General features: G+C 40.2%; 1 protein-coding gene across 1 annotated transcript in view; it reads right to left on the reverse strand.

Annotated features, from left to right (window-relative positions):
• Window positions 1-25,168, reverse strand: part of LOC122811097 (dispanin subfamily A member 2b-like) — a 320,198-nt gene that overhangs the window by 128,750 nt on the left and 166,280 nt on the right. The window lies entirely within an intron of this gene.

Consider the following 25,168-nt stretch of genomic DNA (forward strand, 5'->3'; position numbering starts at 1 on the left):
GGGGGGTGCATAGGGATGGTTCTTGAGCTGTTGGGAGGGGAGTTGAGTGTGGGTGAGACATGAGTGGTGGCGTGAGTAGTAGTACAGTGGTAGTGGTTGAGTGGGGGAATGATGGAGCTTTAGTAGGATGTAAGATATGCAAGGAGAGTGCATGCAGTGAGCATAGGTAAGGTATGCTGGTACATGTTAGTTGAGGAGGTGTGATAGTAGTGGGAAGATGGAGGAGGTAGTGTTGGGTTAGCGCTGTGGTTGGCTATTGGAAAGATGGGAGGGGTTTTGAGTCCAATAAAGGTGGGACCACCTGGGGCGGGAGGGAATAGGGGGCAGGGTGGGGAGCAAAGTGGGTAGAGACCCTGTTAGCTGCTCATATGAGGGGGCTGGAAACAATTACAAAGCAAAGGCAAGTATGTGTTAAGAAACAATCACAATTGACCAAGGACTGCTCTGAAACTAAGTCATTTCTTAATTTCTCAGGTGGAAAAACAGGATAACCTTGTATCAGTAGGCTACTGTGGTCATAGTTTAAATTTACAAACACACAGTATTGATGAGTTATGGCGGATACTATTTGCTAACAGAAGGGAATAAGAGAAAGTGGAATGTGTGTGTGTGTGTGTGTGTGTGTGTATGTGTGTGTGTGTGTGTGTGTGTGTGTGTGTGTGTGTGTGCGGTGGGGGGGCTGCTTACAAGCCAAAGCAGAGTGCTCTCCAGGAGAAAATTAATATTGGCTCAAACAGGTAGACACATACTCAAAGTTAACTGTAGCTGTTTGCAGACAGTTCAGACCCGGACTGCGCTTTTCCGTTTGTGCCTTTGCCCCACTTCTATGTATGGCTTTGTCCTAATTTCTTGCGCTGAGGTTCATAGGTATTTCAGGATCAATTTATCCTTGCTTTTGAACCAGATTTCTCTGCTTGGTTAGTACACTGCTATAAAATGTAAAAATAAAATCTAAATCATTGTAGAAGTAAAGCACTGTGTGTGTCTGCGTATGTGTATGCACTACCATAATTTTTTTAAAATATTGACTCAAAAAAGCATGTGGGTGCTGTCATGCAAGTCTAAAATATTTCAAGTTTATAGTGCATCATTTGTTAGCTATTTAAACAGGAAGGGAAAATAAGTGGCAGATTGCTTTGCAAAGCAGGGATTATTGCCAGTGCTATGTAGCTTGGTTTTAAATTTGACAGGAGTAGTGCAACAAAAAAAGTCTCCCACTGTAAGGAGAAAAAGGCTGACAAGCAAACAGTACATTACTCTGGTCACCTGCTGTGACGAGCTGTCAATCACATGCAGATAATGGGTCAAATTACCCTTGGCTCTTTGACAGCTAGGGAAGGTAGGTGTGAAGTGGGAGGAGATTCCTTGAAGAGCTAGATTTCAGCCTTCACAAAAGAAAGCAATTTAGCATTTCTAAGATGAAAGAGCTAGAAAATGCACCTTTCAGTTCTGTTCTGTAGCATTTGCACTGCTTGTGTTTTAAGTGGTCATTGAAAAAGGATAACATTTTAACCAAAAGTAGGGGATTTTAAGACTGCAGTGAATGCCTGTTAAGTCAATGAAGTGACAGCAGCTTAAGGCAAAACGTGGCAGATCTGATGCAATTTTTTGGAGACAAATAATGCATTCTGGGATACTTAGAGGCAGAATAAACAGTCTGAATTTTTTCAATATGCCAGACCCCATGTGGTCAGAGTCAGAAATTGCATCTAAAAATATCTAAAAAGCTCAAAATAGTCTCAGAGTGCTATTAAAATGTAGGAAACATCAAACCATGATGAAATTAATGTTTTTTGAATCTGAGGGCATGGTTGTCCTTTAAGTATGTCATCATTGGAATTAGAAAACTTAGTTGGCAGTGTTGTGGGGACATATCCCCAATAATTGTTCTCCCTGTGTCAGTGCTGTGTTTTGGGGAAGTAGGATATGGGATACCATCATTCATGAGTTTCTGTTCAAGCACCTTTTATAGAACCATATTCTAATGATACTGTGCTACCTGGTACCACCTTCAGAAATAATTTTAAATGGAATGTAAAATTAGTTGAAAATATAGTGATTAGAAATTTCACTAAGGTGCAAAGAACTCGGCATCCATTTGGTGAATAGTCTTACATAACTGCCACCAGTAATCACAACTTTGATTCTGACTGCTTGGCACTTTCATGTTAAGAAACCTTTTGTTCTGCACTCAGCAAATCTTGCTCCAGTCAAAGTGTGAAGTGTCTGTGCTGAATGTGTGGCTCCTGTAGAAGCTTAAGCAATATTATCTCTGTAGTAACTAGGAAAGTAAATAGCATTTCACTAAAGCATATGATTTACAAGTACATAATGCAAATATATGCCATTTTTGGCTAAAAGTCTACTGAAAAACATTGAAATAAATAAGTTATCTTATGTAACAGCATAAGACAATCAATATTACTATTTAAGGATAGTCCATGTTAACACAGTTTTCCAATAATTAGATGCTTGGAGTCAAGCCTTGAGGTTACAGTAGTCATGTTACAATTAACACATCTGGAAATGACTACCACAGTCTTCAGCTTTATCTGCTGTAACTGAGAAAATCACTAAAATTCTCCCAGGCTGCATTGCGATCTCTGAAAGAGTGCACTGAGCTTACTGGTAGTTATCAATTCCTTTAGGATAAAAAAAAAAAAATCTGATTATTCACTGACTTCTTATAATTGCAAACAAATTCAACACTAGTTTGCTTTCAAGACTGATTCTGCAAACTTCTTCAGTACATCAGCCCAACCAGAATGAACAAAAATGAAATTTTAGTATATTTTGTTGACAAAAGGACAAACTTCCTTAGCCATGTCTGTTGTTTTGCTTTTGCAGGTAGTCAAGGCCTATGGACTCAGCATAAATTTTTCAGCTTTACTTTTTAATTCTGAAACTTAGGCTCATGTTTTGCATTCAAAATCTAGTATCTTGATTTAATTATTTAAAAGTGCAGTACAAATACTCCAATAAAATTTTATATTAATTTAACTTTAATTGATAGGTTTGGTGTATTGGGTTGTAGCCAGCTGTTAATTGTTTCAGGTATGACTTGAAAGCACTGTCTGGTTAATCAATTTGTTCAAAATTGAAAAGTAGACAAATATATTGTGAGGAGATTGAACCCTGGGCTATAGGATAAAGCTCATCCTACAAATTTAGCTACAATAAATGGAATAGTTGGACATGACCACAAAGTTAAGGTGGCAGTTAATCATATTTAATGTGTTTTCATAACTTCACTGGGTTTCCATACTATTACATCAAGCTGCTGAAATATCTTCCATGATCATTCCTAATAATGAAAAAAAAAATTCTTCATTTGTATTATTTACAAGCTGATTTCAAAGAGCAGGTACAAATGTGTTCTACCAGAGTAAAACATGCATTTTGGCATGCGTCTAATAAAAATGTATATTACCCTCACATTCATGAGCCATATATGCAGAAGTTAATGTCCTCTCAAAACTTTATTATATTTGATAAGAAAATTAAGTATTTATCATATTTAATTTGAAGATGGGTACCTGACCAAGACAAGAAAAAACTTGCTCCTTACTCCACAAATTTATATCACAGCACTATGCTGTAATGGATGATGACTGAGTGATGAGAGTCTGCAGTCTGCCATCCTTGGAAACGCTGTTATATAGAAGCCCAATAAAAGCACTGCAGGACAAAGAAATACATATGAAAAACTAAATAATGAGGTGCTCAAGGGGTATAAGAGAATTACATTTGCCTGTGCCAGTAGTGACTAAAAGTTAAAGTAGCAGCTGGAACACTGAAGGGTGGTGGGAGATGGAAACTAATGGAGTTTAAGTGCAGGAGCCTGAGGTTACCTACTAAAGTCTGACATAGTACTAGTACTCATACATGTACAAAGGAATTGGACATAGTGCAGCTGACTCATAGATGTACATAGGAAATGGGACATAGTACAGCTGACTCACAGATGTTCATAGGAAATGGGACATAGTACAGCTGACTCATAGATGTACATAGGAAATGGGACATAGTACAGCTGACTCATAGATGTACATAGGAAATGGGACATAGTACAGCTGACTCATACATGTACATAGGAAATGGGGCATAGTACAGCTGACTCATAGATGTACATAGGAAATGGGACATAGTACAGCTGACTCATAGATGTACATAGGAAATGGGACATAGTACAGCTGACTCATACATGTACATAGGAAATGGGGCATAGTACAGCTGACTCATAGATGTACATAGGAAATGGGGCATAGTACAGCTGACTCATAGATGTACGTAAGAAATGGGATATAGTATAGTTGACTCAGGTTCATAGGTAGGCACAAGGCTATCTGCCCAAAGGCATTTATATGCCTAGCCAGAATGTGTTGGCTTTCGCCACCCCCTTAGATGAGTTCACTGTGCCTTTGTCCAGCTGGGCCACTGAAGTGATCCCTGGGTAAACTTTCTGTTTCCCATCCACTAGTCAAGGTTTTTCTTGAAGACTATTAGCGAGGAGCTCTGCCTAATGTAGATTGGAATTTTGTTCCAAAGCATGGGAAGACTATGGGACAGGAATCTATTCCTCCAGCACGTCATATTTATTGTTGTGGTGAGGTTTAGATCCTTAGAGCCTGTGGCTCGAGGGGATATGTTTTTTTTTAGGTGGAGCATGTCCATCAATTCTGGGTTGGACATGGCCTTATATGTCAGGCAGAGATTACTTCTGAGTAGGTGGTATGCAACTGAGTACAGCTGGAGTTTCTTCAGTCAAGCTGCATAGGGCATCTGTTTGAGGCCAGTGATCCTCTTGGTGAGGTACTTCTGTGGTCTTTCCAGCTGTTGCAGGTGTCTTGTAAGGTACATCCTAAATAGGGCGTTGTACTCTATGATGGGTCTGATGAGTGATGAGTAGAGGGGCACAATGACCTCTTTTGATCTGGATGCGAACCCTTTGTGATTAGGTGGGCCAAATAGAAGGATTTTCTAACAACTATTGCAATGTGATTATCAAAGGAGAGATTACTATCTACTTGGGTCCCCAGATCCCTTATTACATCTTCCATATTTAGGGGACTATCACCTATGTGGTAGTTTGTGGGTACTTTGTTTTTTCCAAAGGGAATGACTATGCACTGTTTGGCATTTAGCTTGAGGTCATGATTTTGACACCAGGTATCTGTCTCAGTGAGACCCTTTTGGAGGATGTCTCTGTCAGCCGGAGAGTCAATTATAGCCCCTAGTTTGCAGTCATCTGCGAACTTGGTCAGCCGTAGTCCTCCTGTGCTTGCCTATACCTCTGAGAAGTATGTACCGAATAGGAGGGGTCCTAGGACTGAGCTCTGGGGAATGCCACTTGTAACCAGTTTAGAGTCGGACCTAGCTCCTACAACTCTCACCATGTGGGTTCTGTCCATGAGCCAGTTGGCAATCCATCTTGTGAGGTAGGGGTTTATGTTCAGGCTGGTGAGCTTGTCTATAATACCAGAATGGGGAATGGTGTCGAAGGCCTTTACGAGGTCTAGGTAGGCTGTGGGTACCACCTTTTCCTCGTCTATAGCCTTGGTAACTGTCTCAAAGAAGTCCACCAGGTTTAGGAGGCATGATCTGCCCTTAACAAAACTGAACTGGGTAGGGTCCAGTGTTTGGAGGTTCCCAATGTCTCTGTTAATGAGTTCCATGATGATGCACTCCATAGCCTTGCAGACCAAGCTAGTCAGGCTTATAGGGCGATAGTTCATGGGGTCTGTTGTAGCTCCACCTTTGTGGAGCAGAATAACCATTGCTGTGCACCACTCTATGGGTACATAGCCTGTGGAGAGGCTGAGTTTGAACAGTGTGTTTAGGTGAGGGGTTAGTTCATCTTTGAGCTCATGTAGGACGCAGCCTGGGACACCATCCGGTCCCATTGATGCTGTATTTTTGGCTTTGGAGAGGGCTGTTTTAACCTGAGTGTCTGTGATTTCAGGGGCTCTACATTCTTCTGGTATGGTTATGGGCCCTTTTGGGGGTGAGAGGGGTGTGAAGTTTGTACTGGACCAGTCTGCCAGGATGTTGGCGATATCGGACAGTTCAGTGCATTTTTTGCCATTCTGCATTAACTCTTAGCAGATCTGAGCATTGCCACTTAGATTCTTGACATAGCTAAAGAATGCCTTGTGGTTATCTTTGGAGTCCTTGGCAATTTTTCTTTCGAAGCTAGCCTTGGATGATTTTATGAGGGATCATAGTTTCTTACTGATACTGATCAGGGATGTCGTCCCTTCTTGGGATTTTACTCTTTTCTGTACTAGTTTCCTCCTTCTATTGTATAGCTCGTTTATGGCAGGGGTCCACCAGACTGGTTTCCTTTTCTTGGAGGAGTGAGTCTTGGTTTTACTTGGGATAGCATGATCCATGCATTCTTGTAGATGCCCATAGAATGCATTAGTAAAGGATTTTGCAGCTTGAACAGCGTTATCCTTTAGCACAGGGGCTTTGAAACTTTCCACCTCAGTCTTAAGTAATGTGAAGTTTGATTTTGAAATGTTTTTCATGGTGGTTTCCTTGACTGGGGGTGGGGGCAGAATGTGAATATCCAGAGTGATTTGTTTATGGTCAGATCTAATGAGTGAGGGGTTGACGTCCAGTATGGAACACCGGTTGCCTATGTTGGTGATGACCAGGTCCAGTATGTTGTCACCTCTGGTGGGAATGTTGACCAGTTGATCCAGGGTGTTTGAGTTTATAAATTTTAGGAAATGTTGGGCAAGGGAGGTAGTACTTGAGTAGTTCTTCCAGTTAATGTTTGGGTAATTGAAATCACCCAATATTAGGGTGTTTGATAGGACCTTTATGTTTCCCAGTGTTTCCAGAAACACGGAATGTGGGTCCTGGGACATGGTGGGTGATCTGTAGCAAGCTACAATTTGAAATGCTGTTTTGCCCATGGGACATAGTACAGCTGACTCATAGATGTACATAGGAAATAGGACATAGTGAAGCTGACTCACAGATGTACGTAAGAAATGGGACATAGTACAGCTGACTCAAAGATGTACATAGAAAATGGGACATAGTACACTGATTCATAGATATAAATAGGACATCGGACATAGTACATTGACTCATAGATATACATAGGAAATGGGACATAGTACACTGACTCATAGATGTACATAGGAAATGGGACATAGTACAGCTGACTCATAGATGTACATAGGAAATGGGACATAGTACAGCTGACTCATAGATGTACATAGGAAATGGGACATAGTACAGCTGACTCATAGACGTACATTGGAAATGGGACATAGTACAGCTGACTCATAGATGTACATAGGAAATGGGACATAGTACAGCTGACTCATAGATGTACATAGGAAATGGGACATAGTACAGCTGACTCATAGACGTACATTGGAAATGGGACATAATACAGCTGACTCATAGATGTAGATAGGAAATGGGACATAGTACAGCTGACTCATAGATGTACCTAGGAAATGGAACATAGTACAGCTGACTCAAGATGTACATAGGAAATGGGACATAGTAGGGCTGACTCATAGATGCACATAGGAAATGGGACATAGTACAGCTGACTCATAGATATACTTAATAAATGGGACATAGTATAGGTGACCCATAGATGTACATAGGAAATGGGAGCAAGTGAGTGGTGCTTTTATATGGAAGCATTTATTCTAAACTGCTTCAAGGACTATCATATGATGCATAGGATAATAGTGTTATAGGTACGGCAGTAAAAAAATCCCCACATTACACTGTGCTATTTTTTGGGACTTCTTGCCTAACTCTTAATTTAACAGAGAAATGTATGAAGACCATGGGTATTAGGTAATTCCTTAAAGAACCATAGTTTAGATGAATAATGCAGCAACATCAGACAGTTAAACCCCTTTAGTGCAGGTGCTGAGTTATCCTGTCCCATAACAATCTACACTGAGTGGTGAGTTAACTGTTTTACCCCATTTCTTTTTTTTTTATTTTGCTACTTAGTAGGCCATGGTTAAGCCATTCAGAGTACATGTGTGCACATTTATGTGTGTTAGAGAGAGACAAGTTGATCTGCATTATTGTAAGCGGAACTTCTTTCACTTGATTGCAGTCAAACATTAAAGGCACTTCCTTCACAAGTTGTAATAGCTGATGATGGGCAGTCTGTTTGAGAAAGAAAGAACTGACACCTACCAACACTTCATCAAGGTTTAATGATAACAGAACTGGCCTTTTAAGAATATATAGGGTTACCATATTTGTTTGTATGTAAAAGAGGATGAAAAAAATATGTGCTGCTACCAGCACATATTATTTCGTCCTGTTAGGGCTGAAGAGTAAAAAGAAAAAAAAAAGGTCTTTATTCTTGTAGGACTAAAACTAAACTCTTAGGATGAAGAGCAAAAATAAAACGTATGCAGGTATACGAGCCAATCAAAACCTCGCACAGCGGACTCTCTTCTGTTCAATGTGGAACATCAAGCAGTTCCACATTCAATAGAGCTCCGCTTTTTGATTGGCTCGTATACTGCTATGCGAGCCAATCAAAACCTCCACAGTGGACCCTGTTCTGTTCAATGCAGAACATCAAGCAGTTCCGCATTGAACAGAGCTCTGCTTTTTGATTGGCTCGTATACTGGTATATGAGCCAATCAAAAATGTGCACAGCGGACCCTCTTCTGTTCAATGCGGAACATCAAGGCATTGAACAGGGCTTCGCTTTTTGATTGGCTCATATACCGGTATACGAGCCAATCAAAAACACCCACGGTGGACCCTCTTCTGTTCAATGCGGAACATCAAGCAGTTCTGTATTGAACAGAGCTCCATTATTTGATTGGCTCGTATACTGGTATATGAGCCAATCAAAAAAAAAAAAAAACAAAGCGGAGGAAAGACTCCGGAATAGGGATGTCTGTTTTTTGAAAACCCAGACAAATCGCAGAATTTCCAAAAACTGCCTGGACAGGAGCCCAAAAAAAGAGGATGTGTCCTAGGGAACCCGGACGTATGGTAACCTTAAGAATATAGAATATGTGATGATTAACATGCAAAACAAGCAGATATGCATTTCTGGAGGCAGAACTTCCTTCATTTGATTATTATTTTATTTTTTATCTTACATTTTTTTTACTGGGGAGGTCTGACTGGATAGAGCTCTCCTTTTTTCAGCAGAGGCCTGGGGAGAAAAGCTCCAGAACAATTGTTAACAAACCAGAGCAGACAAAACCTCAAAACGTGAATCCATCTTAGACTGGATTCTGTTATCTGACCCCACTCTAGCATGGCACTCTGGCTGTCTACCTATAGAGTCTAAGTGATCATCAACCAACCTACCTAATTCGCAGCAGACCCCATTACAAAAGCCAACCCAACTTTAGAGTCATACATAATAAAAAGATGTTTAAAACAACTGACTTCATCAATTCACTGCAAAACTGTAACTGGACACCCCTAAAACTACTATCTGTAGATGAGGCCAAACAGTACTTTAACTTCACTTTCCTACTATAAGACTGAAATCTAACTGTGCTCCACGGCTAACTAAATACACCAAGACTATAATGAAAGAGAGATATCAGTCCTGGATTCAATATAAAAAGAACAAAACCAGTAATCTGAGGCAAACCTACCAAAAACATTGCAACAAAGCCAAAAAACAAATCAAACTAGACAAAAGTAACTACTACAAAAACTTGCAAGAAAAATATGCCAATAAACCAAAGAAATTCTGGGCTACAATAAATCGTATAATCCACCAAGGTAAAGCCACTACCCCAACCCCAGTACTACCAAACAACCATGATAATATTCCCACAGAATTTGACAAGTTCTTTACCGAGACAGTTCAAACCCTTACCAATACCCTCAATACACCTAATAACCCTATACCAGGTTCTAGCAAAACACACCCCACCACTCAAAATAATAACAATTTTTCCCTATACCCTGTATCCACTAAAGCAATCTCCAAGCTCCTTACGAAACTCTGCCAACCACACTAGCAGCTTACACCCTACCAGCCGAATATCTCCTGATAGCAGCAGACACCATATCCTATCCCATGTCCATCCTTATAAATAGGTCACTCTAGGAGGTCAAAGTCCCCACCTTGTGGAAACATCACATATTATTCCAGTACACAAAGGAGTTATGTCCTTAGAACTCACCAACTACCGCCCAATTGCAATACTCTCACCTCTATCCAAGTTATTAGAAAGAATTGTCCATTCCCAACTACTTCAGTACCTCTTACAAAACAACCTAATCTCCAAAACTCAACATGGCTTTAGACCATCTCACAGCACCACCACAGCACTACTATCATTCACACATGTAGTTAACCTCAACAGAAACAAGGGGCTCTTTATATCTTCCATTTTCTTAGACTTATCTAAAGCCTTTGACATGATTGACCATAATATTCTTCTCCAAACTCTACCTACTCTAAACCTCAGCCCCTCCACTATATCATGGTTTACTAGCTACTTATCTGCACAGCAGCAGGCTGTCCTATGACATGACCAGCTGTCCCCCCTGCTACCAGTATCCATAGGTGTCCCTCAAGGATCCATCCTTGGCCCACTACTTTTCTCGCTGTTCATCAACCAAATCAATCCCCTCTCACTCACAGCATCAGAAGTACGATATGCAGATGTCACCACCCTCATAAGTGCTTCCCCTACCTTAAATGAGCTACAAACTCTCACCCAACACACTTTTACTCAAGCTGAAACATGGTTCTCAAATATCAAACTTATTTTTAACCCCCAAAAAACTAAACTAATTTTTTTCGTCCCAGGTCATGTTCCCCCCTCCACAACAGTTTCACCACCCACTACAAAGATAACATTCAAATCACTCCTACTAAACTATTAGGTGTAGAAATAGACAATAACCGATCTGTCTCCCAGAACCTAATAAGCATTATCAGACACCAAAATGGTGCTGGCAAATCTCTCTTTGCCTGCACATTTGCCAAAGCCTGGAACTCTCTACCTAATCAAATAACCTCCGCTACCTCCACTTTTCAATTTAAGAAACTCCTGAGAACCCACTTCTCAAACAATTGGCTTTGTTCATGCTACTCCCCAGACTAATCTGCACCAATACCCTGTTCAAATTCTATACTAAATGTCCCTAATTACCTTTCTATGTAAAATTTGTTGATCCCAGCTATTCTTTTTATGAAACATTGAGAGTACTCACAATTTAGGAGAGAGAGAGAGAGAGATGATAAAAAAAAAAATCCCTTTTGAATTGTTTTTATGTTTAGACTTTATAATCTACTACTGAATGAATTGTTAAACTATTCCTGATTTTTTGTTTCCAATGAACTTATATCTCTGTAATATATTCTGTTGAAAGTTCTTTATGACATGCTACTGGAGTTTTTCAACCTGAAAATGGATATTTGTCCAGTCGGACTTTCCCGGTTAACAAATGTAAAATAAAAATAAATAAATAAATAACATACTATACAGAAGATACTTACATGAACATAGTGGTTTAAACATTCAGTTATAAAATAGCAGATAATACCATATGATTGCATAAAATATTTACATAAGCATAGTGGTTTAGACGTACAGTTAAAAGTATAACAGGTAGTAATGTATGATTGTTGTTCATACAGTATGTTTAGTAGAGATAATCTTGAAGATGTAGTGAAGATGAGACAAGAAAGGAAATAAACTAAAAAATGCTAGGCAGATAATCTTGAAGATGTAATTAAGATAAGAGAAGAAAATACTAGCCAGTTTGTGAAATGAGGAGAATATAGACAAATTCATATGAGGCTCATTGACATTTTAAGGGAAAGCTTTTCAACTTAGTCTAGGGGAGAGTTAGTGGGGAGTAGGCAACAGTAAGTTGGTAAGTAACATTTAATAATATATAGTGCATCTATGGGAGTTTTAAAGATGAGGTGGGATAGTGGTTAGGGGAAAGGTGTTAGAATTAGTAAGCCAGGTCCTAGGCAGTTGCATGTCCAGGAGTTGTTTAGGTGGGAAATAAGCTGTTTTTTGAAGATGGTTTTGTTAGGTTGTACCCTGATTTGTAGTGGTAGGGAGTTCCAAGTCTTGGCAATGTTGTTAGAATACAGAGCTGTAATAGTTTTTGGAGATTGCGATTAGTGCCTTGTTAGTGGATCTAAGTTCTCAGTTATTGGAGTAGAGGGTGATCAGGTCTTGTAAGGCTGGAGTTTTGTCAGGCTGGTACTGTATTGGTGAGCTAGAAGAAGTTGGTTTAGAGCATAGCTGGCATTAGGCACCCACGGAACTCGCGGCCACGGGGAGCCCCTGATCATCTGCCTGTGAAAGGGAGCCCCCATGCAGCAGCCGCAGGCTTCTCCTTCTCCATCATTCATTCCTCCTTCCTCTGCACTTTGTAGATGTCCACACAGCTGCATGATGTCATCGCGTGATTGCAAACTTTTTTCCGTTTTTTTTTTTTTTTTTAAACTTATCTGTAAGCTGCCCTCAATCAGGTCCACTTCAGTGAAGCAAGGGACCTGATTGGCTGCAGCAGATTAGGAAGTACGTTGTCTTTTTTTTTTTTTTTTTTTTTTTTTAAATGGAGTGATTCTGGGACTTTTCTGCCTATTTGGCATGCTTATCGATCAGAAGTTGATTTATTAGAACCACACTAAAACATTTTATCTACCAATAAAATTACTGGTAGTGAATTAAGATTATTTAGAGATAGGAAAGAATATAAATATAATGAATATAAATATGAATATAATGAAAGAATTGTTTATCAGTTTGGTCAGGCCAAGCCTAAAAGATGAAGCCTTGATGTGGCACCTTTGTAGGAAATTCATATTCATAAAATAGGGCTAGTTCAGAGATAATTCACCAAAAGAGTTTAACAATTCGGAAATATAAAGTATTATGACAGATTAAAATGGTTAAATCTAATTTCCTTGTTTTATATAAGGTTAGTGGGAGATGTGGTTATAGTTGAACTAGTCCGTTACTTTAAAGTCTGAGATTAATACAGGATTAGAAATGACACAAGACACCAAGGCTCAAATCTAACAATTTATTAAACAAAAACTTACTAGATAAACAGAAAAAGACTAATAAATCATGTACTTACAAGCATATGCATAAACAAAATCATCTTTGCCACTGATAGGGAGACTTCAATCCTATCCAGTGCAGCTATCTGTTCAGTCAAGGCAAGGCCGTCACTGGCAAAATGGCTCTAAGCTCAGTTCAGGCTGGTACTGTGATCAAATCCGGATGATGATGATTTCCATTTTAGCGTTTGAGCTTTGTATAGTCTTGAACAAACAATAAGGTCAATAGGTTCAACTAATGACATATAGATCACAAGCTTATCGTGAGTTGATGGAATATTTTAGAAAATTACAGATCAGTTCCTAAGTTGTAAACAAGTCTCGTAATGTCTGGTCTTATGCCTTACTTCCCTTTTCCAAAGAACAGTTAGCTCACAAACTTGTGATATAGTTCCTCATTGGAATCCCCCATATTCTGGTAAACATCTTTTAGGCTGATACAGATCAACAAAAAGTCAGTTATACCAGTAATCAGTGTTCAAGGCCTGCTCTTAAGCATATTGTATTGTTACAATATTAGCAGCATAAAGTGAGGTAGATAATCAAACATACACAGTGGTATGTGGCTCGAGGCATAACAAAAACCAGGAAGACTGTGTGGATCCGTCACAGACCACCCACTGCATCGAGCAACGTACGCTGTGTATCCCTTATGAGAGTTAAAACTGACAACATCAATGTGTATCTTCTCATTACCTTACAGTAAATGCAGCATGACACTAAGCAAAATAACACTGAAACTATTGTGGTCAACAGCAAGGGGTGCAACAACAAATTAAACCACACTGAAGCTTTAGATGACCACATAAAATATCATACCAGTGCGAAACAGTTATATCCTGTATTTCATTTGTAATTTTTACAATGGTACCTTTATCTTTAATCATTTTAATCACTGTTTGATGTGCATCATTTAGTGTTTTATTTAATAGTTGCAACACTATTTGTCCTTCTTGCTTAATTTGTTGAAAGTCTGGGTGGACTAGAGATGGCCATCTAAAAGTGTGTAATGGTTCTATGCTAGAATTAAATGTGATGTCCATCCATCTAGTCAATCTAATAAGTTCTCCAGTACAAAAATCAATAATTGCATGGATATTATTTTTACACTATGCTCCACCGTTTGTGATTATCCCATCACTCCAAGCTAATTTACAGGAGAATATCACACAAACTGTGGTATCATTTAGTTGGTAGATGTCCGTACCATTTACTATACACCTGTGCCAGGTGCATTCCCCAGTTCCATTATGTAAGCATGGGTGAGGCTTCCTTTTTACCATCATGCATACCCACCCCAGGGGCCAGGTCTCACAACCTGCCAAATCAATGGGTACATTATTGTAATCAATCAAAATAGACTCAATTTGAGGTACCCACCAATTATTTCCAAATTGCAAGGGCAATGTAACAAATGGACAGACTTGCTTTGTTCCTTTTTTACTAGCAAGATAGTCAAAAATCAGTATGCAAGACTTATTTTCACATGCAAAGTCTATTGGCTTTAACCAGTGGTATAGTTGCAGTTCCCTTTGCCAACAGGCTGCCTTTCTAGCCCCCCAAGTTTGAGTAAATTGCAAATATTGTTGATTAGCAGCCAATTGAGATAGAATACAAAAGGTCTGATTTACTTCTATTGTGAGGTTATTTAAAATCTGTTCTGTATATGCATTAGCATGTCCAATCCACCTCCACATGACAGTTTGAGCTAAAATACTGTCTACTGTTTTTTGTCCCAGTTTGGGATCATGATCTGCTAGTAGCTTAAAGGCCATATTTAGGTCAGTACCCAAATGGCCCAATTTGCTACGTAGGGTATCTATATCTACACTAAGAATCCAGTCCCTGTTCTGACTGCACCTAGTGCAGTACCAAGAATACCTGTAACATCATGTTTATTCCTTTTATATATGTAATGTCTATATTTGATATGCAAGGGATTAACTGGCCATAATTCTACAGTTTTACAATGTGGATACCTGGTAGTGATATCAACTGCTGTCATGTTAATTATCATTTTAATATGTTGTATAACTCTAGCACTACTTACAGTTTTACATCCTCTTGTATACCTTACCACATGCCCCAAACCATCAAATACAGTTGAACTATTGTCCATGACAAATATCTCCAAACTTGGAGATAGGGTTTCTGCAGTGTCATTTTCCTTTTGAAATTCAGCTATGCAGGAGGAATCTAACAGAGACTTGGCCAGTGGAAATCCCGACTCATTTAGTTTTTGGTATAAACCTCCAAAAGGGTTGGAAGCACACTTTTCAGGATGTCTATCACAGTTTAGTCTACATACAGTTGTGATGTTCTCCGTCTGAGTAATGCTCCAGGTTAGGGCAGGTTTTGGTGTCACCGCATATAGATCATACCCCAATTTCCAGTAAAAGTCGCAGTCTGCCGTTAGATTTGCAACATCTTCCTCGTCAAATAGAGGAATAGGATCAAGACAGTCATATGGCCCATCTAAGTGTTGTCGTCGGAAAAGGTTGGCACCTTCCCAAACAGTTGCAATAATCTATGGAGAGGAAAGTACAATGGTTGTTTAGCAGAATCAAGTAATACTAAAACAGTATCACCAGGTCCATCACAAATTACTGTCCCATGTTCATTTGGCTGATTGGGTGTGGTCACTATAACTCTCATTCCCAGCCATTTGCTTGGTTTAGTATCACAGTCTTGTAGCAAAATAACAGCATCTTGATGCATACAAATTTCTACTAAAGGTTGTCCTTTTTGAATCATCTGTGTCTTGTTATCTAAATTAATAGCCTTTACTATCACTTCTCGTTCTGGCTCCCATAATGTAAATACCTCCCAATTTTCCCCTAATAGTCCTTTGTGCCCCCAGTGCCAATTTTCTGGGAGATAGAGTTTCCAACCTGTCTCAACTAACACTATATTTTGTGCTGGCACTCTTTGTTCAGTCAATGCGCATAGCCAGAACCGGGTTTGATCAGTATTTGTCAAAAGACGGTATATGGCATTTGGGTTCAGCTTTTCTAATTTCAAAATACAACAGTTGGACCGAATGTCATTCATATGCATTTGCAAAGGGGTTCCTTGATGCTTTCGAGGCCTATTATTCAGCTGGCTCACAGCTAATTCTAATACTTCTGCCAAGCCTCGTAATGTCCCATCACTTGTATTCTTTTGGATTTGTTCTTTAAGGAGCTCATTATAGCTTTCAATCAAACCAGCAGCTTGAGGATGATATGGGATATGCAGCACCCATCAAACTCTATTTTCCTTTGCCCATTCTTGAACTTCTGCTCCAGTAAAGTGATTGCCTTGGTCACTTTGGATTTCACTGGGAATCCCATATGTCACACATAATTTATTCAATCCTTTTAACACTGCTTGTTGGTTTGCCTTTTTGTAGGGAGACACCATTAGTAATCCTGAATGTGTCCACCATCGTTATGCAATATTGCTGATTTTGATCCAGTGGTAAAGGACCAATAAAGTCTATTTGCCAGATTTGTGCTAAACGACTGCCTTGGTGAATGTGTCTACATGCTTCTGCCTGCAGTTGCTTTTGTTTATTTCTTTGGCAGATTTCACACTGCTTTATAACATCTGTAGTTATTTCCTTATTCAGCTGCATACCATGCCTTCATGCCCATTCTATTGTTGCATCTCTTCCCAAGTGCCCACTCCGATCATGGGTCCATCTTGCCATACTAGCACTTTTGATTTTCTCTTCAGAAACACGTACCACAGCCATCTTGTCTACCTGCTGGTTATGCCTCCTTTCATTTGTCACAAGTGATGCTTGGGCATCTACATGTCCAACACTGATTTTGCATTGTTGAGCTTTTGCCCAAATCCGTTGCCAATCTTCTGAGCCTCCCCACAGAGGTTTGCCATGGATCTTCTAATTCTGTTGTTGCCAGGCAGGTAACCAGGTTGTCAGTCCTTTAAAAACTGCCCAGCTGTCAGTATAGATGTACGCTTCATCTCCAGATGATAAACTATCAATGACTAGGGCAACAGCTTGTAATTCTACCTGATTATTTGAACCGGCAGTACCTTCATAAAACAACACAGTTTTTGTTCGTGGGCAATAAGCCATCACAGTCCAGGTCCTGCCATTTGATCCAATTTTTGCAGAACCATCAGTAAACCATGCATGTTTCTGTTTTTCTGCATCTAAATTATCAAATGGTAACGCTTCAGTGATTGGTGATTTTGGAAGCTCATGTCGCTGTTGTTCTATCGCATCAGCATCATCCAAAATTACCAGTCCAGCCAACTGTTGTTGTACCTGAGTTACTCCAGGTACAATGTTGGCCCTTTCCTGTAAATACCACTTCCATTTTTGTACAGTCGAAGATTGTGCTATAAGAGTTTTCATTAAATTATTATCTCGTAACCACCCCTGGATTGGGTAGTCTATCTTAACTGTCACTGTTTGTTGTTTAGTTATTCCTTCTACATGAATCAATGCTGTGTACACTGCCAGCACATGTTGCTCAAATGGGCTATATCTCACCTGCACTCCAGTTAGGGATTTGGACCAAAATCCCAATGTCTCTTTTTCCCAGTGTCATCCTTCTGCCACAGTCCCCAAGACATTACATTATTGTCAAAAGTTACTTCCTAGATAAAGGGTTGCTGTGGATCAATTGGGCCCAGCCCCACACTCTGCTGTAAGGCCTTTTTTGCTTCTTTGAAAGCTGTTTGCTGCTTGGGACCCCGTTGAAAGTCACATTTTTTCCTTGTTACATAGTGAATGGGCCGCAAATTCAGTCCAAGGTGAGGTACAAATGCCCTCCAAAAGCCTATTGCTCTCAAGAAGGCCTGTGCCTGCTATTTTGTCTTTGGGACTGCAATTTTCTGAATACTCTCTAGTGCTGCTGCAGGAATCTCCCTTTTTGTTCCATTCCAAATCATACCAAGGAATTTTACTGATTTCCCTTGTTGTGTTTTATTTTCATTTATAGCCCACCCTCTGCTCTGAAGGTGCTAAATTACAGTTTTTAATGTGATATCTACATCAGACATTTCTCCAGTAATCATTATGTCATCAATGTAATGAAAAATAGTCATTTTGTCCAGTTGTAATTTGGCTAGATCTCTAGCCACCAGTCCATGACACAGGGTAGGGCTGTGCAGCTATCCTTGTGGTAACACTTGGAAGGTGTACTGCCTCCCCTCCCAAGTAAAAGCAAATTGGGCTCTGCTTTCCTCTGCTATTGGAATGGAGAAGAAAGCATTTGCTAAGTCCAAAACTGCATGGTATGGTCCAGCAGATGAAGACAATGTTTCCATGATCATAACAATATCTGGAACAGTTGCCACTAAAGGTGGGGCCACCTTATTCAGAGCTCGATAATCTACGGTCATCTGCCATGACCCATTAGGTTTCTTTACTGGCCACACCGGACTGTTGAATGGACTCACAGTTGGCTCAAGTATGCCAACACGAAGCAGTTCTTGGATTGTTTCAGATATCTCGGCATGCCCACCTGGGATACAATACTGTTTGATGTTTACTATTGTTTTAGGTGTGGGAATATAAAGTGGTTCCCACTTAGCATTACCTCGGACTACAGCCTTAACTGCGTTGACTGAACAATGCCGCATTCTGAACCTAAATGGCCCTACAGTGGTTTCCAAAGTTCTACCTTTTAACTCATCTATTCCTAAAATGTGTTCAGATACTGGAGCTATTACTGCTTCAATGGAAATAGGAACACCATCCCTGAAAGCTATCTTAACCTTGGTTTTGGTACCAAGTGTTTTTGTCCCCCCATAACCATTGATCTCTACACATTGCCCATTAAATTTACGGGGGTTGCCTGCAAAAATGGTTATTTCTGATCCTGTGTCTACCAGAGCCATTACATGTTGTAGCCCTCCCCTCCAAAAAATGGTAAGAGGTATGTAAGGGCATCGGTCCCCAAGTGTAATTGCTCTTACCGCACCCCTAGCTACTGGGGACCTGCCTACTAGTCGATTTGTCTCTGTTTTTTTCAACCAGGGTTCTCCATTCCTTTTCTCCCCAATCTCTCTCATCACTGAATTCTCCCTTTTGCCACTGTGCTAACTCCACATCAGTAGGGATGTCAGGATATAATTGATTTCACCCTACCTTCCCTTCAGTGGTACTTCTGATTGGACTTTTTGTAGGGATTTGTTTTTTGCCTGTAGAGCTTTAGCCTTTATCTTCTTATTTTTGTTTCCATTTTTATATAATTTCTCGGTAGCTATCCCATCTATTTCTACAACTTCTACCCCCCAATCTTAATAGATCCAGAAACATTTGCTTTCTTGTGACTTTTTCACCGGATTTATCCTTTGGTTTCTCTGCATTTGCTTTTCTAGCTCTTCTCTGTTCTTTTTCTTCCACTAATTTTGCCATTTGATTTAAAGTGACTATTACATTCCATACCTGCTGACCTACACAGCCTGTTAGGGCTGCCATCAGCTGCCCTTTCCACCACTGTGGTGCATTTCTAATCAATTTACTTCTCATATTGCTGGTCATTATTTGTGCATCTGGTCACTTCGGAAGCACTACTGCCCCATTCTTTAATTCCAATGAATAAATGGCAGCCAACATAGCCATTTCTCTTAACTGCTATATTGCCTCTGCTATTGTTTTCCAAGGCTTCTGTTAATCAGCTACTGCTGTAGCATCAGGCCAAGCAGCTTGGAAAGCCGTGGCTAACTACACCACCAGTGTATTTACCTGGGGATCATCATGGTTCAAATTGCTTACTATTTGCTTTAAACGTGGTTGGAACACCAAGCATGCACATTGGTGCATCTCTTCAGCATTTAGAGACACTGCTTCTCCCCCTGTGTCCCAAACCTGAAGAAACCATGCTAAAACAGTTTCCCCCAGCTTTTGCTTATAGATTTGGATTACATTTAATAATTCAGCTTTGGTATAACTCCGCACCTCAACCCATTGTTGTGGCGCCACCCCCCCCCCCCAGTGTACTGTCCCTTTCTCTCAATAACTGGATGTGCCTCCACTGATGGGGAATTTACTATTTCAAAATCACTATCACCCTCATCAGTTGAGGGGAGATAACCTTCCCACTTCTCGGGGTCAAACTCTGCCTTACACAGCAAAGCACGAAACTGGGGCTTTGAGGGCAGATGGCGTAGTTTTCTCCCATTTTGTTGTCTACGCTGTTGAATTATCCGAGTAGCTAGAATAACTGAATTAGATTTCCAGTGTTCAGCTTCCTCTCCTACTTTAGCAAGTGTCATATCTGCCTTCTCCAAGGCATCTCTATCCAATTTGTGTGTATGTGTGTGTTCTTCACATTGCTCTTCTAACTCTAGGACTTTTTCTTTTAGTTTTTCTACATTTCTATCTAATTCCTAAATTGCCTCAAAGAACAGCCATCTGGCTGCTCCCACCCCCATCTTCACCTTTTTCCCCTTATCATCCAATTTTAGCTCTGATAGGGCCTTAGTTGGACTATCAGGGTCTGCCTTAGGTCTTTCTTGCAAAGGTTTTGGGGAAGGAGGGGGTGAAACTTGACTTAATACCTTAGCAAGAGGATTCCATTTCCCAAAAAATGCTGGCATCATAGTACCAATTCCCACCTTATTTGGGGTACCTGACACAACATCCTTCTTGCCTATGCCTATATGTTTTAAAGTAAAAACATTGGTTGTTGTTGTGACATTTCCACTGCAAACCTCAGACCCTGGTCGCTGCGCCAAATGAACTAATCCATTACTTTAAAGCCTGAGAATAATACAGGATTAGAAATGACACAAGACACCAAGGCTCAAACTTAACAATTTATTAAACAGAAACTTATTAAATAAACAGAAAAAGACTAATAAATCATGTACTTACAAGCATATGCATAAACAAAATCATCTTTGCCACTGATAGGGAGACTTCAATCCTATCCAGTGCAGCTATCTGTTCAGTCAAGGCAAGGCCAACATTGGCAAAATGGCTCTAAGCTCAGTTCAGGCTGGTACTGTGATCAAATCCGGATGATGATGATTTCCATTTTAGCCTTTGAGCTTTTTATAGTCTTGAACAAGCAATAAGGTCAATAGGTTCAACTAATGACATATAGATCACAAGCTTATCATGAGTTGATGGAATATTTTAGAAAATTACAGATCATTTCCTAAGTTGTAAACAAGTCTTGTAATGTCTGATCTTATGCCTTACTTCCCTTTTCCAAAGAACAGTTAGCTCACAAACTTGTGATATAGTTCCTCATTGGAATCTCCCATATTCTGATAAACATCTTTTAGGCTGATACAGGTCAACAAAAGTTCAGTTATACCAGTAATCAGTGTTCAAGGCCTGCTCTTAAGCATATTGTATTGTTACAATATTAGCAGCATATAGTGAGGTAGATAATCAAACATACACAGTGGTATGTGGCTTGAGGCATAACAAAAACCAGGTAGACTGTGTGGATCTGTCACAATAGTGTAGTATATAAATGATTTCAGGGGCTGCAGAGGTCTTTAGATTGTCAATACAAGCTTTGAATTGTGCCTTGTTTGAGGAACTAATTTTGAAGTGCAGATTGCTGTATACATGAGATTTAGCGGTATAGAGAAGCATCCACTCAGGTATGTAAGTGGCATAGAAAATGTGGAAAAAGGCAAGGATGGAGGGGAGTCAGAATGTGTTGGTACTTAAAAAGGTAGTATAGAGAAGCATTTTGTTACGATTTAGCAGAAGTTCAGAGCTGTCTAGCCAAGCTTCAATGAAAGAGAAGGACTTTTAGGTAATTGTGAATTTGGACAGATTGTTAGCCAAAGTAATGCAAATTGATTTACCTGGATGTTGAATGAGGGATGCATGCAGCGAGGCATTGTGGAGGAAATTAAAAAATATATTAAACAGAAGGGGTCCTAAGATACATCACTGAGGTACCCCAACCATAAAAGAAGGGAACGGAGGAAGTTAGACCTGATTGCCACTTTACAGTTTGGTATCTGTTGGCTAAATATCTTTTGACGCTTTGAAGGCTATACTCTTAACATTTGGAGCAGACTATCATTTGAGACAGTGTCAAAAGCATTCAACAGATCCAAGAATAGTGAGAAAAACATTGTACCATTGCATCTATTATGGTAGATATTACTGACAAAGTCCAAGAGGAAAATTGCTCTGCTGCGATTTAGTCTAAATCCATGTTGAGTAGAAAAGACAATATTATTATTGGAGCAGTAGAGTGCCAACACTTTTTTCTAAGATTTTTGAGAGGAGAGGAAGAATAGTAACTAGACTATAATTTGATAGTTACACAGTATCCTATGGACAACTTAAAGCTAAAAGGATTACTTTGTGATTTCTTTGCCTGATTTTAAGAATGTGTACATTTTACTCTGGTCAGCTGTCTGCCTGGAAAATACCTACTGGAATCCAACAATGTGTGGAAGGAGGTGCAACCTGGCATGGCTGGGGTGCTCTCCACAGCCTTGAACCAGGTCTCCATGACTAGACAAATGCCTGCGTCCTCCAAGGTGATGACTGTTTCCAGTGAATGTAGTTTCATGTTAAGATTCCTAGCACTTAGCAACATAACCTTGAAGTTATTTTTAGATGGAGTTTTTACATCTGAAATTTTGTCCTTGAGACACTACCTTAAAAAGACACTATGGGGGTGGCAAGAGCCTTAGCCAGTAGCCAAAATCTCAGGGGTGACAGATGAAGACCATCTCTTGCAAAGCATCGAGGTCTATCGATCATGCCATCCCAGGCCGACACCAGAAACTAAGCCAATTAATGAAGTCAGTAATTTTCTGTTTGTACTGAGGCATCGTCCTAGGTGAAGGTAAAATGTTGCTTAAGGCTAGGGATGTACCTGCCTGAGACAGTCTGAGAGCTCAGTCATGTCTTTCTTCATATAGTCCAGAGGTACATGTCAATTCATACACACCAACATGGACTGTGATGGAGTCATAACAGTACTTGTTGTTGAGAGTCTTGAGTGCGTGTATGATATGGTGGATCCTGGCACCTGACAGACAGCTGACCGTGACCTTTTCCTTATCCAGCCTGGTGAGAGGGACATCTGTGTAACTCACAATGGAATCACCTAGGACTAATATGTATGGTTTTGTGTTTTGCCTTAAGGGCTTGAAAGGTGAGATACTTGTGCGTAAGCTATTTTGCATATCCTGTTCTGCAGAGGAAGTATGTGCAGTGTGCTTGTGTTTGTGAGGTCTTTGGTGTTTAGGTATGTTTCTGATGAGGACCTCCACATATGTAGATATGTGTGATGTAGGTTTGGGTGAAGTAGGAGGTGAGGTGTGCATGCTGACAACCTGCTCATTGTCATATGTGCTGATTGGTGTGTGACAGAGCATGCATTCAAGGTTCTTAATACAGTTGCAGCTCTCACATGTTGAGTTTGTGTGGACTGGGAGTAGAGGATTGTCATTGAACATGAGGCAGTCTCAGTTCTGTCCTGCAGTGCTGCCTTCATTTTGTGGGGGTCTCTGGTCAGTTGCACTGCAGTTTTGTCCTGGTCTTGTGTGCCTCTGCCCTCTATGAGGGAATCTGTGTCTTTTTTCAGTCTTGCTCTAATGCTGTCTTTATGTGCAAGAGTCTGTGTAGATGTCTGTCCTGTACGAGGGAGTCTGTAAGGATGTCTGCTTAGTCTTGTTATAATGCTGTCTTTATCTTGTGTGGGTGTATTTTATGTGGGAGTCTGTGTGGGTGTTGTTGTTTGGTGTTGCTGTAGTGTTGTCTTCATCATGTGTGGGTGTCTACGCCCTGTGTGCGAGAATCTGTGCAGCTGTCTGTCTTGTGTGTCTCTGTCCTGTGTGAGGGACTCTGTGGTGGATGTCTTTGTGTACCTCTGTAGGACTGGCTACCTTGATGTGGTATAGAGGCTTGTTGTAATGTAACAACATTGCTACTAAATTCCAGTCAGTGTGTGTGTGCATCTCTCTGAGTGGCTATCTTGCTGTGGTACAGGGGTTTGTCATAATGTAACACTGGTACTAAAACTAAATGTGGGTCAGTGTGTGCACCTTGGCACTTTCAAGTCTTTTTAATAGTCTGAATGTAGTAACACTATACAGTGATGGTTAAATGGTGCTGGATAAGCTTGAGAGGAAAGGGGGCATGATGGCAACATGGTCACACTTTACATTCTCCTGGGTAGGGCCCCTAACTTGAAACTTGCTGGGTGCCCCCAAAATGCTAGCACTGGCCCTGTTTAGAGCTAAGGTGTTTGGGAGTTTCAGCCAGGAAAGCTGTTTAAAGGCCTGACAGCAGTGGGTGCAGTAAGAGGAGTTTGTGGCGAATTCTGCTATTTTGTTGTAGCATACTGATAGCTTGTTTAAATCTCTCTTGTTTAGATCAGTTAGGACAGGAGAAGCATACAGTAAGGTAGAGAGAGGATGGGTACAAGCTAGGGTAACTTTACTGTTGCTGGTGAGGAAGTTTTTACATCTGTAAAGAGTACCTAGTTTGTTTGTTGACTTTGGTTATTGTATAAGCTATGTGTTTGTCAAATTTCATATTATTGTCAACAATGACCCCTAGTAATTTGGTTTGTGTGCAGAAATAGAGAAATGGGGGAGTAGGTACTGCTGCTTTGGAAGGATGGAAGTGCACAAGTTGGGGCTTTTTAAGATTTAGTATCAGCTGGGAGTTTGTTATCCAGGTTTAGATGGATGTAAAGGCTTCTTGGGTCTTGATGTGAAGTTGTTGGAGGGTGGAGGCAGAGCAGATTAAGGTTGAATCATCAGCATATTGAACCAGGCTTGCTGTAGGAGTGGCTTTGTTTGGATTGTTTGTAAATATAATGAAAAGTAGGGGTCCTAGATTGATCCTTGGGGTTCTCCTAGTTTTACAGGAAGTAGGGGGAAAGGGATTTCTCCCACTGAACAGCTTGTTGGCATTGGGAGAGGTAGTCCTAAAACCATAATAGGGGTGGGGGTAGTTAGTTTTAATTCTGAGAGTGATGTTATAAGTTTTGTATGGGAGACTGTATCAAATATATTTGATAAGTTAAGGAAGACTGCAGACACTAGTTGGCAATTGTTGCATTGCATATTTACCAGGTTACTAAGATAGATGAGTGCAGTGATAGTGCTATGGTTGGGACGGAATCTGTGTT

The sequence above is a fragment of the Protopterus annectens genome, chromosome 9.part0 (genome assembly GCF_019279795.1).
Source record: "Protopterus annectens isolate FY-2018-M chromosome 9.part0, PAN1.0, whole genome shotgun sequence".
NCBI classification, from domain to species: Eukaryota; Metazoa; Chordata; order Ceratodontiformes; family Protopteridae; genus Protopterus; species Protopterus annectens.